Here is a 10,233-nt window from a genome sequence, read left to right on the forward strand (position 1 = left end):
CCTTCAAGGAGCTCAAAGTGACATACACGCTTCTTCATGCTTTCCCGTTTTAACCTCATAACAACCCAGTGAGGTAAGTTAGGCTGAGAAATAGTGAGCAGTCCAAGGTGACCCAGTAAAGTTAATGTATGAGCAGCGATTTGAACCTTAGTCTCCCCAGGCCTAGTATGACACTCTAATAACTGTATCATACAAGCTCCTTAAAATCAGCTCTCCCTTCCTTATTCCCCCCCCCATTAATTTACACACGCCAGCCATATGTTCGTATTCACTTCTGATCCTAGTAGTTTTTTTGAATTTCTTTGCCTTCCCACAGTAATCAACAAATCCCACGTTTAAAGCATGAGGGGGTTTTTTTTCCTCTCTGCGCAGCTAATCTAGAGCGTGTGGTAGCAGAAGAATGTGTCACAGTAATGCAGAGAGCTGTAATGATGTCAACTTGTTATTTACTTTCCAAATCTGAATGACTGAGCAAGGCGAAAGGAGAATCAATCAGCCACAATGTGACCCTGCAGGCGGAAAAAACAGAGCACTCTCGCCAGTAAGAGGTTGGGGGATGGGAGGCACATGTAACCAGGGCAATGTTGCATCATTTACTTGCATTGCTTTTTGTACTGCTCCCTTTTCCACCCCCTTCGGATTGAATGTTATATAGCTCAGTATGAAGCTGTAGGAGAAAAATAAGGCAAGGGGGGCTAATTTAATACAAAAGAACATCAACATCTGCTTTAAAGGGCTGAATGGCAACTCATATATAATAAAATCTATTCTGCTGAATCACAATTAGGGAGACAGTGTAAGTCCATATTTTAATGTGGTATAATGATTGCATAGAAGCAGTGGTTTTAAATCACTCAGAAAGTATATAGGGAATATATTACGTGTTGTTTCTTGTCTTTATTAGGTGAACTCCCAATTATATAATATTTTATTTGCAAAAGCATTCATTGTGTTCTGATTTCCATTGCTAGGTGACATTTAAAATGAGACAAAATCGGTGCGGGACTTTGTGGCTCAGCAAAGAGGAAATAACTTTACAAAAAAGACGGGGGGGGAGAGAAACTAGAAATAAATAAAAAGAGTGGCTCCGTCTGGCAGCTTAAAGGGGAGTCTTGTGCATTACTTCTTTGTAGTTATGTAAATGACGGAAAGTAGATGCTAAATTTAGTTCTGTTCGTCGACTTAAAAACCTGGTGAACTGTTCCAATTCCATTAGCATCATGATCCTTTCCACCCCTCCCCCTGTGAACCGATCGCAGTGAAAATAATGTTGACCTGGGGGGGAAAAACAAAACAAAAAACAATTGACAGGGATACAGCCACGACGCAAACGTAGGCTACCTTTGGTCCATTTTTTGCTGACTCCAGGGGGTTAACATTTCAGTCGAATGCCGGAGCGGGGGAGGGGCGGGTGTTGCTGTGGTGTGTTTTGTTTTCGGGGGAACAAAACAACCTTTTCAATAATCCCCTCCAAGTGACTAAGGAGTTACTTCGGGACACACAAGCATCCCGGGGGGGGGGCGGCTGTGTGCTGGTGCTGGCATTGGTTGGATGTTTGGAGGTAGGTATCGGTGTTCTCTCCGAGGGGAGGTTTGCAAATCACGAAGACCGAGCAGAAATATAGGCACACAACACCCGCCCCCCCCCCGTGCATTAAGATCCAAATGCGGATCTCCCCACCTCCCTCCAGGAGCTGTCTCGAAGGGCTGCCCCCCCCTCCGCATGTGTTTGTCTGCTTCGCCTCCGTGTGTGTGTGTGTGTGTGTGCCTGGGGAGGAAGACTCTCCTAGGACTTACACCCACACCCACCCACCACCCCAAGCGCCCTACAACTGCTTATGAAGTAGCGAGCGGCGGCAGCAGCAGCAGCACCTCCTGACCGCCATTCCGCACCCAGAAAAAAAACTTTCCATTGCCCTCGCCCCACTCCCTCCCCGGGAACTTCCTCTAGGGCCCCGCTGCCCGGTTGTGTGTGTGTATTGTGCGCGCGCGTGTGTGTGGTGTATATGTGGAGCAGCAGCAGCAGCAGCAGCAGCAGGAGAAACAGGGAGAGCCGGGCGCGCTAGGGCTGCCGGAGCTTTGCCGCCGCCGCCGCTGGCCTGCACGCTTTCGGGACCTGGGCAGAGCCGGAGAGGAGTGCCAGTCCTGCCGCCGCCGCCACCATGGAGTGCAAGTGAGAGAGGAAGTCCGCCCGCCTTATGTGTGCTTTTGCAGAAGTTGAGGCTTCCCCGCTGTTGCTGCCCGGAGCGCGAGCGGGGCCTTCGGCGCGCGCCCACCGAGGTGAGTTGGCCGGGGGGGGGGCTTCTCTCTCGTGTGTGTGTGTATTTGTGTCTATATATACCTATATGTGCACCTCGGCGCCTGTTTGCCATGTTTCCTAGCGTGGCTCCCAACTTCCTCGTGCTTCCACCCCTCCCCCCACCCTTTGCAGCATTGTTGCTGGTGGAAGGGTGGCTGTTGTTGTTGTTGTTGTTATTGTGGTGTGTTTGCGCCTCATAGAGGTGCCTGGCTTCCCTCCCCCCCCTCTTTTATTTATTTTGGGGTTTTTTTAGCGCTGTGTATGTGTGTTTCTTGGCAGCTCCCTTCCCCCCACCCCAGGGTGACTTGGTTGTGTGTGTTGTTGTTGTTGTTTTAAGTCCCCGAGCGGTTTGTTGTTTTCGAAAAAGAGGCTCGGGCTCTGTGCTTTGGACTCCGAATGGATCGATTTGTCGAAAAGTATTGGCTGTGGTGGGGGAGGGGAAGAGGAGAGGGGGAGAGAGAGAGGCGCCCGCCTTCGCTGCTCTCTCGCCTTTATCCTGCCGTGTGTGGGGGAAGGGGGGGTGTCTCAGACGATCTGGGGGTGGTGGTGTTGTTGAGGGGGGTGGGCAAAAACTAGGGTGCTGTGTGTGCCTTTTAAGTTGGGTGGGTGGGGGGAGGGGGACGCGAGCTCGCCCCACTGTAAAATGGTGTAAATAGGAGTTTGCATAAGCCTCGGCGTGGGGGAAGGGAATCCCATTCATCTCCAGGGCTTGAATCAGCAAGCTGTGGAGTTCATTGCTGTGTGGAGTGGGAGGGGGGAGGGGCAGGTTTGATCCAGCAAAGGGGATCTGCTTTCTCCATTGATTTGGGTAGTTAAGTAGTGTCCATAACCTGGATGCTTTGATCAGTAAGGCGGAATATTCAGGGTGTGTTGTGTTATCAACCAATGCCCTGTTTATGTTTGTGGGTGTTTTGAAGGCAACCTGTTGCATCCTAGGAGTGTTCCCTTTTTTTAATAATTGCCCCTGTCTAGCTAATGTTACCAGCACCATTTGCTATGCCCCCCTTTTATCTTGTCTACATACGCACAAACTGTGTTTTATTCTTTTATCTAAGCTGCTGACCTAATATTTTGATTTTAATTGGGTGTGAGGGCAAATTGTTGTTGCAGAGTGGTGCTCAGCTAATGACCCCTTGGCCTACTTAATTACATACTGGGTTCTCAAGACACATAAATGCCTGGCACGCCCCTCCCCCACCTCTCAAAAGTTTTCTTTAAGATTTACAGCTGCAAGACGTTGTATATGTATGTGTGTGTTGTGTGTATATCCGTATCTGTATACATATATAATCCTCTCAAAGAGCATAGCATATTCAGACAAGTGTTTTAGAAGCTGCTCCTACAATATATTTGCTTGTACATTGGTTTTACAAATTCACAAGATAAAGATCCTCCTGCCCTAAAAGCCAATAAGAAAACGGCCAGATAAAAGGTTGTTTTGTTGCCAGATGGTTGTGATAATAAATACTGAGGGCGAAATAGGATTTGTATATTGCATTTTCGCTTTATAATGTTCTTAAATGCTACCTATGCTGTTCCAGTAAGAAAAAACAGAAAGTAAGTCATGCATGCAGAACTACGTCTGTGCCAGATTTAAGGCCACATCTTTCCTACCTTGACCCATTTATTAGTTAACCTTAAACCAAGTGTTTTCCTACAGCAGAGACAAGGTTAATGCATTAAACCTTTCTTGCCACATGACTGCACATGGTGGATTTACACCCCTCCTTTAGCCCACACCTAAGGAGACTCTCTAAACCATTTTTTCAAAATGGAATTCTAATCCATTTTTTGTGATCCTAAACATACTGTGTCCCAAGACCATGGCCTCGATTATGCAACACATACAGGAAAATCTGAGGTTGTTAATTTGCTGGTTTTTCCAAAACAGCCAGTGTGCAGGAGGTTTGTTTACATGTTTAGTGAATCCCAGTGGTCTTCTAGCCTCAGCTTCTTGCTAGCTATTTTGGGTCACTACTAGAGCTTTGTGTGAATGGCTTGATCAAATGCCACTCACTTACCCAAGCTGCTGCAATGATACTGTTTATAGTCTCGTTTCATTTTAACCTTGGGTTTGTCTGAATGATTAACTGTGGCTGAAGAGAGCTTGTTTTCATTTGTCACTGCAGAGTATGTAAGCAATACTATGATTCCATAAATATTTTAAATCAAATAGTACCATATAGCTGTCAGTTTAGCTCATTGCTACCTCCAGTGTATCCCTCAGAAAGCAATCCTGTGCACACTTGCTTGAGAACAAGCTCCATTAAATTCGATGGGACTTATTTCCAAGTATACATAAATAGAAATATACTGTGAATCTTTTTTAAAAAAATGTTTTGTCAAAGATTGATCCTCAACTCACTCAGCTGGAGCAGGGATGGGAAACCTGTGGCCCTCCAAACGTTGCTGAATTGTAACTCCCATGATCCTTGACCATTGGTTATCAGACTGGGACTTATGGGAATTGGAGTTCAGCAATATCTAGAGGGCAACAGGTTCCCCACCCCTCCACTATAAAATAAATCTTGTTTGCTTCCAAGTAAACAAACATTGTATTGCACTGCACAAAGTTTCAGGGCCTTCCACCTTATGAGAACATATATTGTGCACATGATAATTTGAGTGGAATGGTGAAACAAATTGGATCACTCTTGGAAAATGAGTCTACTTTAATATTGAAAACATATTGGATCTTTCTTAGAGTTAAATTGGCAGAGGTTTTAATAAAAGAACTGCTCATCTATCCCAGCACCCTTTGAACTTTAAATAAAGGGTGAACTTACTTAAACCAATAGTTTGCTGATGCTTCTCCATTAAACTTCAGACATACTTGTCTTATCTTTGGAGAGTTAAAAAAAAAATACCAGTGGCAACTGTGGAGAAGTCCCAAGTGCCCAGTTCATAAGAAAAGGATGGGCATATTCACCAGTAGAATGTCATCTCTATGGTGAAAATCCCATAAACATGGCACCGGCAATCATAGTGGCAGCCAATCCAGTTTAATACTGAAGTTGTTAATAAGGGCTGTGTTGGGATTGCAATCCCTTGGTGCCCTTGGAACAAGTTACGTCTGAGACCATAGAGTTCCAAGGCATTCTCCACTTGGCTGTATAGGCCCCGGATCAGAGAATCATAGAGTTGGAAGGGACCGTGAGGATTGCCTAGTCTATGGGTAGGCAGACTTAATGCCTGGGGGCTGGAACCGGTCCTATCGCCTTCTCAATCCGGCCCGCAGGCGGTCTGGGAATCAGCGTGTTTTTACATGAGTAGAATGTGTGCTTTTATTTAAAATGCATCTCTGGGTTATTTGTGGGGCTTAGGAATTCGTTCACACACCCCCAATATAGTCCGGACCCCCACAAGGTCTGAGGGACAGTGGACAGGCCCCCTGCTGAAAAAGTTTGCTGACCCCTGGCCCTAGTCAAATCCCCTGCAATGCAGGAACATGCAGCCATCCTATACGGGGATCGAACCTGCAAGCCTTGGCGTTCTCAGCACCATGCTATAACAAACTGAGCTATCCAGGCTGACAAAATTGAAATCCCTCAATGTTGTGAGGAAGAGTGGAGGCGAGCTACCTCTGTGCCCTGTCGTGGTCGCCATTGCCCTCTGTGTGCTGGAGGTATAACTTCTGAAGAAGGAAGCCTCAGCTGTGCATACAATTTTTTTTGTTTATGTTTATTTTGTTACGTTTATATATCTTGCCTTTATTTCCTGAGCGACTCAGAACCCTAGAAAATCAGGTGGCTGGGCTGGTGGAACTGGCACTCTCGCCCTTGCTTTCTCTTCTCGTCTGAGGGATCAAGAATGCCTGAATAGGGCTTAGGTTGCTTTGTGTAAACTCATTGTAGTTTCTGAGGAAACATTTACATGCTATGCTTGCTTACTTACTGTAATAAATATATTTGCTTTCCATTTTTATAGCATTTAGACCAGTGTTTCCCAACCACTGTTCCGCGGCACACTAGTGTGCCGCGAGATGTTGCCTGGTGTGCCGCGAGATGTTGCCTGGAGGGAGGCGGGCGAGTCAGGCGGCGAGAGGCGGGGCGGCGGCGGCGAGGAGAGGCCGCCCAGCGCGGGGCTCTCGCCGTCTGCCTGCCTGGCTGCCTGCGAGCTCGGCGGGCAGCGCCTCCGTCCGCAGCGCCCGCCTCGCGGCTCTCATTCCCTGCCAAAGCTCACCCAGCCAAGCCGCGCTCTCCTTCCTGCCTCGCTTTGCTGCCTCCTCCCCCCCACCCCCAAAGCTTGGAGGTTCCCCGGCAAGGGGGAGGGAAAAAAATTGAAACTTACACTTTTGTGCGTCCCTCCCGGCGTGACGCTGCACGCTGACGTCACGGGGCTGTAATTGTGGTGTGCCTCGAGATTTTTTTCATCAAACAAGTGTGCCTTTGCCCAAAAAAGGTTGGGAAACACTGATTTAGACCATTACATGTGGATATGTTTGTGGTTTTCTGCTCATTGTATTTGCAGCGCAAGATCACAGAGGGGTTAATCGTGTTCTCAAAGGATAACGCGGGGGGTTCTGCTTTACAGTGGACGCTCGGGTTGCGAACGTGATCCGTGCAGGAGGCACATTCGCAACCCGCAGTGCCGCGCCTGCGCATGCACGGGTCGTGATTCAGCGCTCATGCGCAAAGTGCAATATAGCACTTTTACGCTAGTGCTGAAACCCAGAAGTAAACCATTTTGGTACTTCCAGGTTCAGCGCGGCGCGCAACCCGAAAACGCACAACCTGAAGCGTCTGTAACCCGAGGTATGACTGTACTTACACCTGAGCTTATACTGTTATTATTGTATATGTTTGAGAAATGGGCCTGTGTTCCTGAGCTTCTGTTTACTTCTACAAGTAAACCCCGAAGGCCCAGGACTGCGTAGCTTTGTATGAATTTTTATTTTTAAATCCAGTTGCGATGGTAATTAAGTGCATAATAAATATAACCCATCTTCTACAATCTGAATCAGTTATACAGGATAATGAACTTGGTGTGTTTATTCCCCATCAAGATCTTTACCTACTCCAAACTTGTTTATCGATGCCATGGTGGGAGGAATCCGTTATGAAAAGGATCTTGTTACCATCATTTACACCTGTGTAAACCTTCTAGGATCACCTGTTTCACTGCATGTTATGTGGCGCTCCCTTGAAAGAGGTTCAGGAACTGCAGTTAATCTAAAATGGCTTTTTACTTGACCTTTTGTGTGATAGCAGTTGGCTTCCAGTTGGCTTCAAGGTCCTTTTCAGGAAGGGTAAAATACATCCAGGATAGAACTCTCCTCCCACTAAAATCTGATAAGGAAGCTTTGTTGTGGCCCTGACATGAGCTGTTTTGTATGGTAGGAAATGTTAACAAAATTACATAGTCAGAATAGCAATAATAGGGTGGGAGCTGTTTAAGACAGTAATGATGCTCTGACGATAGGAGAACTGGATAGCTCAGTTGGTGAGAGGCTGGTGCTGATAAAGCCAAGGTTGCAGGCTCAGTCACCATATGGGAGAGCTGCATATTCCTCCATTGCAGAGGGTTTGACTAAATGATCCTCTACAGTTCCATGGTTTTATGACTAGAAACGCAACACAGCCATATTTGCTCTCTAAAGCTGGAACGATATGTCACTAGGTAACTTCTGTTTGCAAACCACCAGCCACCATTTATTTTCTGCAAAGTGGTATCTAGTGGAGATGATTTGTGGCAGAGACGTGGTGGCAGGAGGAATGTTAGCCCACCATCCCTGCCCACTGCTTTTCCCACTGTAATCTCGCCTCCCTAAGGAGTTTTTCTTTCTGCCAGGGTAGTTGTTGTTTGTTAATTTCTTGCCTACCCTTCCCCAGAAGGTCCCAGGACGGGTTACAACAAATAAAAAATACTGAAAACGGTGAAAACAAATCACTGTCAAGAGAACAGGGTGGGTCCTAAAGTATATATTTCAACCAGTGGCTTCCAGCCAATGTCTAGAGAGCACTGTCCATTTGGACTCTTTTCTTCACACTTGCATGTACTTCAGATGTAAAAATGTCAGTTATTTCCCACATTACTGCATTTCAATTGCTGTGTTGGCTTCAAGTGATATCTTTCGTTTGACCAATCCACATACCTCTGAGATTCTGCTACCTTTCTTTTCCAAAACTTGTAGACTCATGTGCCAACCTGAAGTGAACCCTATAAAGCAGAGATGGGGAACTTGTGGGTCCCCAAATGTTGTCGGACCCCCAACTCTCATCAGTCCCAGCCAGCGTTTGTAGCCCAGAAATATTTGGATGGTCACAGGTTCCTCAACCCTGCCACAAAGGGTCAACCTACATTTTGTAGCCCATCCTATCTGGAGTGGCAACTTCTGTCTAGTATTGTTATAAAACATGGAACAAGGCACATTTTTTTGCCCACTCATTTCAACTCCCCATCGTATTGCCTCACTATTTTTGTGGGAGTGGTGGTAAAAATCCGCATTGGAATTCTGTTGTTGCCAAGACCACTCTCCCTGGGAAAAGAATACATTTTCTGGCATTTTCCCTTGTACTTTTTGGCTGTTCGTAGTTTTCATTACTATTTTAATGTACATTCTGGTTGTGCTCCAGCCTTATTTGAAGTACGGGGGAGCAGAAATCTGCCTCTGACTCTTGTGAGCCGTCTCATATTTTCCATATTTTTTATCATGAGGCAAGATGGAAGTAATTTTGTAAACTATTTTTCAGCTAGTAAATTGAGTGTCTTTCCTTCACTTGCCTATTTTTAGTTAGAAGGAAATAGCTGACCTCCTTACAGTAAGAACCCAATTCCCATGGGTGCAATTTATAGGTTTATATCAAATGGCCTACTTGGACAACTTGGTTGAACAAGAACAACAACAACAACAATAGTTGTGGTGGAACTACATTTTTTTCCCTTTTAGTAATTGCCTGCTCTGCAAAATGTTTTTTGTTTTAGTTCTTGAGAGGAATATATGGAAGGGTAAATATTACTATGGGATGTGTATTCTCTCTCTCTCTCTCTCTCTCTCTCTCTCTCTCTCTCTCTCTCAGAACTGCTTATTATATAACTGTTATATGGTATTTGTATAAAACAGTGAACACAGTGAAGAATCTTCCTGTATAAATAAAGCTCTTTTTGAGGGCCACTGTAAGTCACCTACTGAATTATGTTACCCTGAAAATGCAAAGAACTATATGACATACTGCAAAGGGAGAATGTTAGACATCTCTGTATTGTAACTGAGAATACAGAAATTTTGAGGGGACTGTATAGTATCAAAATATATAGCAGCAAAACCTCATAGTAGTTCCACGCTGTTCACTCAGGAGTAAACCCTACGGGGGTTCAGTTGGGTTTACTTCCAAGCATGCCTGGGATTGTTTCCACTGGTCCTATAACTTTATCTGACTTCTCTAAGAATTATTATTTTTGGAATACTTTTTAATATTTAGCCAAAATAAATGGAATAAAAAGTGTTTCAGTTCACCCCTGGCGCATGGCAACATGCATGAACTATACAGCACAGAAATTGTGCTGTAGGGCGTAGTTTGGGGGTAGAGTGTGGTAATCATGTTTATAGAATCATAGCATTTCGAAGTTGGAAGGAACTCTGAGGTTCATCTACTCCAACCCCCTGCAGTGCAGGAATCTCAACTAATGGCCACCCAACCTCTGCTTAAAAACATTGAATGAAAGAGGGTCTACAATCTCCCAATCTGTTAAGGTCATCTTGAATCCCGATTCTGTCTTCTGTGGCATTGGGAAAGGAAAGAAGTGGTGAAAGTCTTGATAAGAAGGTTGCATAAACCAGTTTTATTTCAAATTCATTTCCTATAGCAAACTCCAGGATGGAATTTACCTTTTTTCGCATCATTTGGTTGGTGATGATTTCATCCAGCTGTTCCCCACCACAACCTCAAAATCCCTTTCCTGGTCAGCCACTGCCAGCTCATTCCAAAACAAAGA

At 45.4% G+C, this 10,233-nt stretch overlaps 1 protein-coding gene across 3 annotated transcripts in view; it reads left to right on the forward strand.

Annotated features, from left to right (window-relative positions):
* Positions 1-520: 520 nt before the first annotated feature.
* TBL1X (transducin beta like 1 X-linked) overlaps positions 521-10,233 on the forward strand; it is a 133,543-nt gene continuing 123,830 nt past the window's right edge. The window contains exon 1 of one of the 3 annotated variants that reach the window (XM_081197100.1): positions 521-541. The gene's annotated coding sequence lies outside the window, so the exon portion shown is untranslated. Of the gene's footprint in view, positions 542-744; positions 797-1,666; positions 2,280-10,233 lie in introns of those variants that run through there. The other 2 variants (XM_081197099.1, XM_081197098.1) reach the window with 2 other exon arrangements.

The sequence above is a fragment of the Podarcis bocagei genome (assembly GCF_964188305.1).
Source record: "Podarcis bocagei genome assembly, chromosome: 6".
In the NCBI taxonomy this organism is placed as follows: Eukaryota; Metazoa; Chordata; class Lepidosauria; order Squamata; family Lacertidae; genus Podarcis; species Podarcis bocagei.